Source organism: Oryzias melastigma, unplaced genomic scaffold (genome assembly GCF_002922805.2).
Source record: "Oryzias melastigma strain HK-1 unplaced genomic scaffold, ASM292280v2 sc00454, whole genome shotgun sequence".
NCBI classification, from domain to species: Eukaryota; Metazoa; Chordata; class Actinopteri; order Beloniformes; family Adrianichthyidae; genus Oryzias; species Oryzias melastigma.
In genome coordinates this window covers 27,565-34,588 of record NW_023417049.1, presented here as the reverse complement: position 1 = coordinate 34,588, position 7,024 = coordinate 27,565, and positions in this window count along the sequence as shown.

Genomic DNA, 7,024 nt, shown 5'->3' with positions numbered 1-7,024 from the left:
TTCGAAAAAGTTTTGCGCAAAAGTGTAATGGAAACGCAGCTACAGGCTCCAACAAAGGAGTAACTTCAGCCTGAGGTAACTCAGGTGCTGTAACTGACTCTGCCCTTATGGACACTGGGTTTTTAGTCTGTCCCCAGTCAGTGGTAATCATGTGATCAGGCGTGCTCCTCACAGTGTTATTTGAGGGTAACTCCAGCTGACTAGAAGATGGTTTTACAGCAGAATTCTGCCCGTCCTGATGCACTGTTTCTGATCGTGTCAGCATCTGATCTGCGTGACGCCTCCACAACCCTTCACCTCCAACTTTCATTTGGTAAGACACAGGCCCTGTTTGTGTTGTGGTGAGTGGACAGATCCCAGAGCAGAGTTAGGTGAGATGGAACAGCGGTGAAGTTTTATTAGCCTCACAAAAAACTGAAGCACACTGGTAGCAGAGGCAGGGAGCTAGGCCAACGAAAAGCTTTTACCAGGAACCAGGAGGGAGCCGAACTCAATGTAAATAACCTGGCAGGTTGGAGGAGCCAGGGAGAGACTTTTATAGGTGCTTCCATTAAGGATGGAAAGCAGGTGTGCAAGGCCACCAGGTAGTGAGAGCCATGCCTTCTGCCTCACGCCACCCTGTAGAAGCACAAACAAAGACACACATAAGCACAAAGCAAAAACACCAAAACCAACAAAGGAAAACACTGAACGACAACAGTTTGTTCCTGAACTACACCTCCTGTCCACTCTCCTTCCCCCCTGTGGTAGTCACGAACTCAAACTGGTCCGCCCTCCTCAAACTGTCTGTCTCTGGAGTGACCCTGACGACGTTGCAGTTGAGAATCCTGAGACTCCCACACTGCTCCCTTAACACTGGGCTTAATGAAATCCAGCCGAGAGCGCAACCGGTGCTTTAAAAACAACATTGCTGGAGCCTCCTTTGTTGTTGCATGGGGAGTGTTGCGATAAGTCAACAGAAAAGTGTCCAACCTCTGTTGAACAGGAGCTGTTCCTCTCAGCAATTTCAACCCCTGCTTAAACGTCTGGACAAAATGCTCAGCCAAGTCATTGGTAGCAGGAAGATATGGTGCAGAGCGAATGTGCTTGACACCGTTGGACCTCAGAAAGTTGTGGAACTCCTCTGAACAAAACTGTGGTCCGTTGTCGCTGACCAAGATCTTAGGAATGCCATGTCGTCTGAAAAGACTCCTCGGACTTGGATGGTCTTTCCAGCAGTGGTGCTGTACACTATTTGCACTTCTGGCCATTTGGAATGAGCATCCACCACTACCAGATACATGTGTCCTTCAAACAGACCAGGAAAATCCACATGAATTATTTCCCATGGACTTGAGGGCCAAACCCAAGGATACAGATGAGCCAAACTTGGCTCTCTCTGTAACTGCTGACAGGAATGACAAGATTTCACTAGCAGCTCAATCTGGGAATCAATGTTAGGCCACCACACATAACTTCATGCCAAACTTTTCATTCTCACCACCCCACGGTGAGCGGTGTGCAGCTCCTGCAGCACGCATGAACGAAACTTGTGCGGCACCACCACAAAACTACCCCACATCAGACATTCCTGTTGTATTGTGAGCTCATCCCTACACAGCAAGAAAGGTGGTAAATGGTAAAATGGTAAATGGCGTATACTTGTATAGCGCTTTTTCCCCTCCTTCGAGGGCCCAAAGCGCTTCACAGTCACAGACCTATTCACCCATTCACACACATTCATACACTGGTGGTGGCTCCGCTGCCGAACACTGGCGCCAACCTCCCACCAGAGGCAATTCGGGGTTCAGTGTCTTGCCCAAGGACACTTCGACAAATGGGAATCGAACCCGCTCACTTCTGATCAGGAGTCGACCACCCTACCGCTGCACCATGGCCGCCCGTGTCAACTCCTCAGCATCTCTGGCAGCCTTTCCTTTGTGGTACTCAATGGTGTGCTCATGAGCTGACAACAACAAAACCCAACGTTGCATTCTAGCAGCAGCCATTGCTGGAATGCTTTTCAGAGGACTCAGAATAGAAGTCAGAGGTCGGTGATCCGTGAGCAGAGTGAACTTGTTACCATACAGGTACTGATGAAACTTACGGACCCCAAAAACTATACCCAGAGCCTCCCTCTCTAGCTGTGCATAATTTTGCACTGCCTTTCTTAAAGTTCTGGAAGCTAACATTAAAGGCTTCACCATCTGGCATCACATGTGAGAGCACCACCCCCACTCCGTAAGGCGAAGCATCGCAAGCCAAAGGAAACGGAAGTTCAGCATTATAGTGCGTTAACACTCCACCGAGTCCCGGAAAAACAAACATTTGTCCTGCTTTACATGCAAACCATACTCCTCTAACCTACTCAACACTGCATCAAATGCTCTCAGATGTGTTGCTTCATAAGATTCACTAACCAAAATATCATCTAAGTCAGTGGTCTCCAACCTTTCTGGGCTGCGGACCGGTCAACCCCTGAGGAGTGTTGTTCAGTTATGTCAAGAGTGGTTAAGAACTATTTTAGTTTACAATTAAGATAATCTCATTTAAAAAGATATTATATTAACAAAATGTAACCAACAAATCAATTATTGATGCTAAATAGGAAACAAATCACAATACTTTGAAACTCCATGCAACAGCTTCAATAGAAGCATTTTGAGAGGAAGACATTTTTTACAGCAAAACTTAAACTTCTGACTGACTCTGCGCTTACTTGCATACGTTTCGCAGCTCTACTTTTCTCCTCCACTCCCCAGCCTGCTCTCTGAACTGCCCCCCCCCTTTTTCCCATTGAAGTACTTGCATTAATCAATCGCATGTTCACAACTTCTTTTAAATGAGCATCTGAATAGATGAGCCGTTTCAGCATTTCTGTGACCGTTCAAATGAAAGTCACATCTCTCTGCAAACAGGTACGGTACGGTGTGTGGGAATCACCTGTTCTTGCGTCTGTTCTGTCCCTCAATTATCCGATCCATTAGCAAACGAAGCTTCCACATGCAACTTCTCTCGTGTTAAATGCCGCCAGACTGCTTTTAGCGCTCAAGATTATCGAGAGAATCCGGTCGATTTTCAAAATAAAAAATTTCAATCTAAAAAAAGAAATAAAAATCTTCTGCGGTCCGGTGGCAAGGAGACCACGGACCGGTACCATTCCGCGGCCCACTGGTTGGGGACCACTGATCTAAGTAACAGTGGGTAAAAGATAGCCCCAAGAGCACCTGATCCATCGCTTTCTGAAACAACGCAGGAGCCGAAGCAATCCCATACGGCAAACAGTTGAAACAGAACAACCCCTTCTCTGTTGAAAAGGTCAGCAGCTCTTTCGACTCCTCTTCCTTCCTTCCATCTGCATGTAAGCATTTGGCAGATCCAGTTTGCTGAAGCGTTGGCCTCCAGCCAATGATGCAAACAAGTCCTCAATGTGTGGAATTGGGTATTTATCCACACAGAGAACTGGATTGATGGTGATTTTAAAATCTCTGTCACACGGTGCCATCTTTCTTACTAACTGGTATCACTGGTGTTGCCCAGTTACTGTGATAGACAGGAGAAATAGGGGGTAAGATAACTGTCCAAAAGAAACGTATTCATAAAGAAAAGGCTGTATTAATAAAGACAAAGTCATAGTCATAAATACAAAGTTGTGCACAAATTAATATTTTGTGCACAACTTTGCAGAAAAAAATCTGAATACAAAATTTTGTTTTAAGTCTAAGATATCTCTTTTGAATACGACTTTTCCTCGTTTATAAGAGTCAAGTTAAGTTAAGTTAATAAGAGTCAATCTAGCCTTAATTCCTTTCAACCTGCCCAAATCAGTAGAGAAAACTGCAGCATGTCTCTTTAACACACATTGTAAGCTGTTTTCTTACCTTGATCCACCATCACCACCGACTTTAAATCTTTCTACTTCAGCCTAATGGCTCTGAGCCACTCTCTACCAAATAGTAGTGGAGTGTCGACCTTCACAACATACAACGGCAAGGTTGCAGATTGGTTATTTAACCTTACTTTCACTTTAATGACGCCCTCTGGTGCAAGAGGCTCTCCTGTGAACGTTTTCAGGACTACATCAGTGGACTGCAGGGGCACCAGTTTCAGTTTGATTTCATACAGTCCCACAGGAATCAAAGACACTGCAGCCCCGGTGTCCAGCTCCATCTCCATTTCTTGCCCATTTACTGTAGGCAACACTGTGATCTGACTGTATTTCTTATCATTGGTAACAGAGTTCAGTGCAAAATGTTAATCAGTGTGACTTTCAATTTCTTCACTTTTACCCTTATTTGCATCAACATAGTATACTTGCTTCTTATCTTTAGCTTTGTATTTTATAAGTTTTACTTTTAAACACGTTTACTCTCTTTATGTTTCTTTGCAGTTTCTGAGAAACTTTTACTCTTACACATCTGACCAATGTGACCCTTTCCAACTGGTGACAGTCACGATCTTTGTACCAGCAGTCATCCTCAGCATGGTTTGTTTTCCCACACCTTCTGCACTTCACAGTTGGTTTCTGGGAAATCACTGCATTCACTTTCAGCGAGCCACTCTGCATCTGTGCATCCCGTGCCACTGTCTCTGGTGCCACCGCCCTGTGGACTACCTTCTGGAAAGTCAGGTTTTTTTCAGTCAGCAGCCGCTTCTGCGTGGTCTCCCCCTTCAAAGTGCACACAAATCTGTCCCGCAGCGCATCCTCCAAATACGTGCCAAACTCACAATGTTCAGAAAGTCCCTTCAAAACAGCCATGTACTGCAACACCGACTCTAGTTTCTCCTGATTTCGCTTGTGGAATCTGAACCGCTCTGCAATCACCAGCGGTTCAAAGTTCAAAGTTCAAACAACTTTATTTATCCCCGAGGGGCAATTCTGTTTTTTTGATGCAGAGAGTGCCTTCAATCAACATACAAGTTACACATGACACACGAGCATAGAGAGAAATAAAAATAATAATAACAGTAAGGGGAGAAAAACTGTACAATCCTATGATTTCTTAATACAGAAGAGGTCTGACGTTGGATAAAAGAGACATTATATACAAGAAGATAGTATAAAAATATTGCACGTTTCAGTGCAAAATGATTCTGCAGAACATCGGTTATATCCTTTTAAGTCATTTCGCCAGGATTCACTGGGGAATCAAGCTGCGCAGTAATCCATACGTCTTCGGACCCTGCACACTCACCAACACAGGGACTTTCTTGGCGTCCACGATGCCATTACCATGAACAAAATGCTAAAACCTCTCAATATACGTTGTCCATTGCTCCCCGGACTCTTCAAACGGATCCATGTGTCCAATCATTCTGGCCATGATGTATTATTCTTCCTTGACGAGCAATCTCGGTCCCAAAGACACGTGCAGCAGCCAACACGCATCTAGCTCATTAGCTAGTAGTCTTTGCAGTGTGGACGTCAGTCAGTCACCAACACTTGGCGTATCTGTCACCTCCGTCGCTCATCAGACACTGGAGTCACACCTCGTCGCCAAAATGTGTTTGTGGCCCTTTTTGAGCCAAAAGAATAGACATCAGGCGAACTTGGAACTCATAGCTGATTTATTCAGGCTGTCATTAGAGTGGTCACTTGTGGTTGCCAATGTAATTACAGCTGTAACACATAACAATATTTTTTTACATTTAGACACATCTTGTAATTGTTACACTTTTTCTGTTAGCCTACCAACCAACCCTCACAAGAAAAAGTTTGGGAACCCCTGACTTAGAGCTTGTTTGCTCTTCCCTGCTAGAATAAGATCATCAATCCAAATCACAAGGATCACCTTTTCATCCTCACTTTCCCCAGAACACATACAGTGATCATCAGGGTTCTGTTCAAAACCGTTTTCAGATAGATGCTTGTGTAGCAGTAAGTAATTCTTCAGATTCCAGGTCAATGAGTGGACGGCAGCTCCCCTATAACAGTCATTATCTTCAAGTGACTTGGAGCTTGAATTATCTAACATTACTGAAAAACAAGTTGTACTTCTGCAAGAAAGAGAGCTGATCATGAAGAAAAAATGTTAAACGACTACAATGATATCAGAAACCATCTCAACAACATCCAAGCTTAGATAACTCCACTAAAGGAGCTCACTGCTCAATGAACAACGAAATAATCGTTTTGACCTTCTGTAGAGAAGAGTGGACAAAAACAAGCAAGAATGAATAATGTAATTCTCACTGGATTTCAGATTAAAGCCTATGCAAAGCCTAGCTCATCTGACGTAAGCATTGAAGCTAGCGCAGCTGCTGTAGAGGCACCTAGGGAGAGTATGGAACCACAAGTTCAATCATTTATGACATCTAAAGGAATTTCACTGGATCTAAATATCATCGACATCTGCCACCCACTTCCCAGGATAAACCAGCAATTCTTATCAGGTTTGTGAATAAAAAGCACTAGATAGCTCAGATGAAGAAAAAGAAAAACCTGAAAGGATCAGCTGTTTATATCAATGACCATCAGACCAGAAAAAATACAGAAATTTAAAAACATCCCGGGATTCTTATGCGGTGCAAAGAGATTCAAAATACTTGATCTGCACAATCTTCATTAAACCACTAGGTATACCGATCTGGTTGTTACTCTACTGGTTGTTAGAAGAAGGGAGCCGGTCAGCTAGTTTTTTACTAACTTCTGACAGGAATGGAGCAACCTCTCCCTCTGCTTCTTGTCCCATTCCTTCTGCCACTGAGTGTCCAGATCAGGGGTGTCCAAAGTTAGTCCTCGAGGGCCAGTGTCCTATAAGTCTTCCAACAATCTGCTATTGAAGCTCCTTATTTGCCAAACACACCTGATCCAGGTAATCACCAGCAGATAAGGCAGGATTTCTAGAAAACCAGCAGGAGGCCGGCCCTCGAGGACTGACTTTGGACACGCCTGGTCTAATTGTTCTTTGCATACACTAAAAGACTCATGTTTACCATAGGCCTCATTCCCGTAGACCCTGGGAATAAGGCTGCCTAGGGCTCCATCTGCTGGAGGAGGGGCCAAATCTCAATGATTACGCTATATGTTTATGTTTTTTTAACG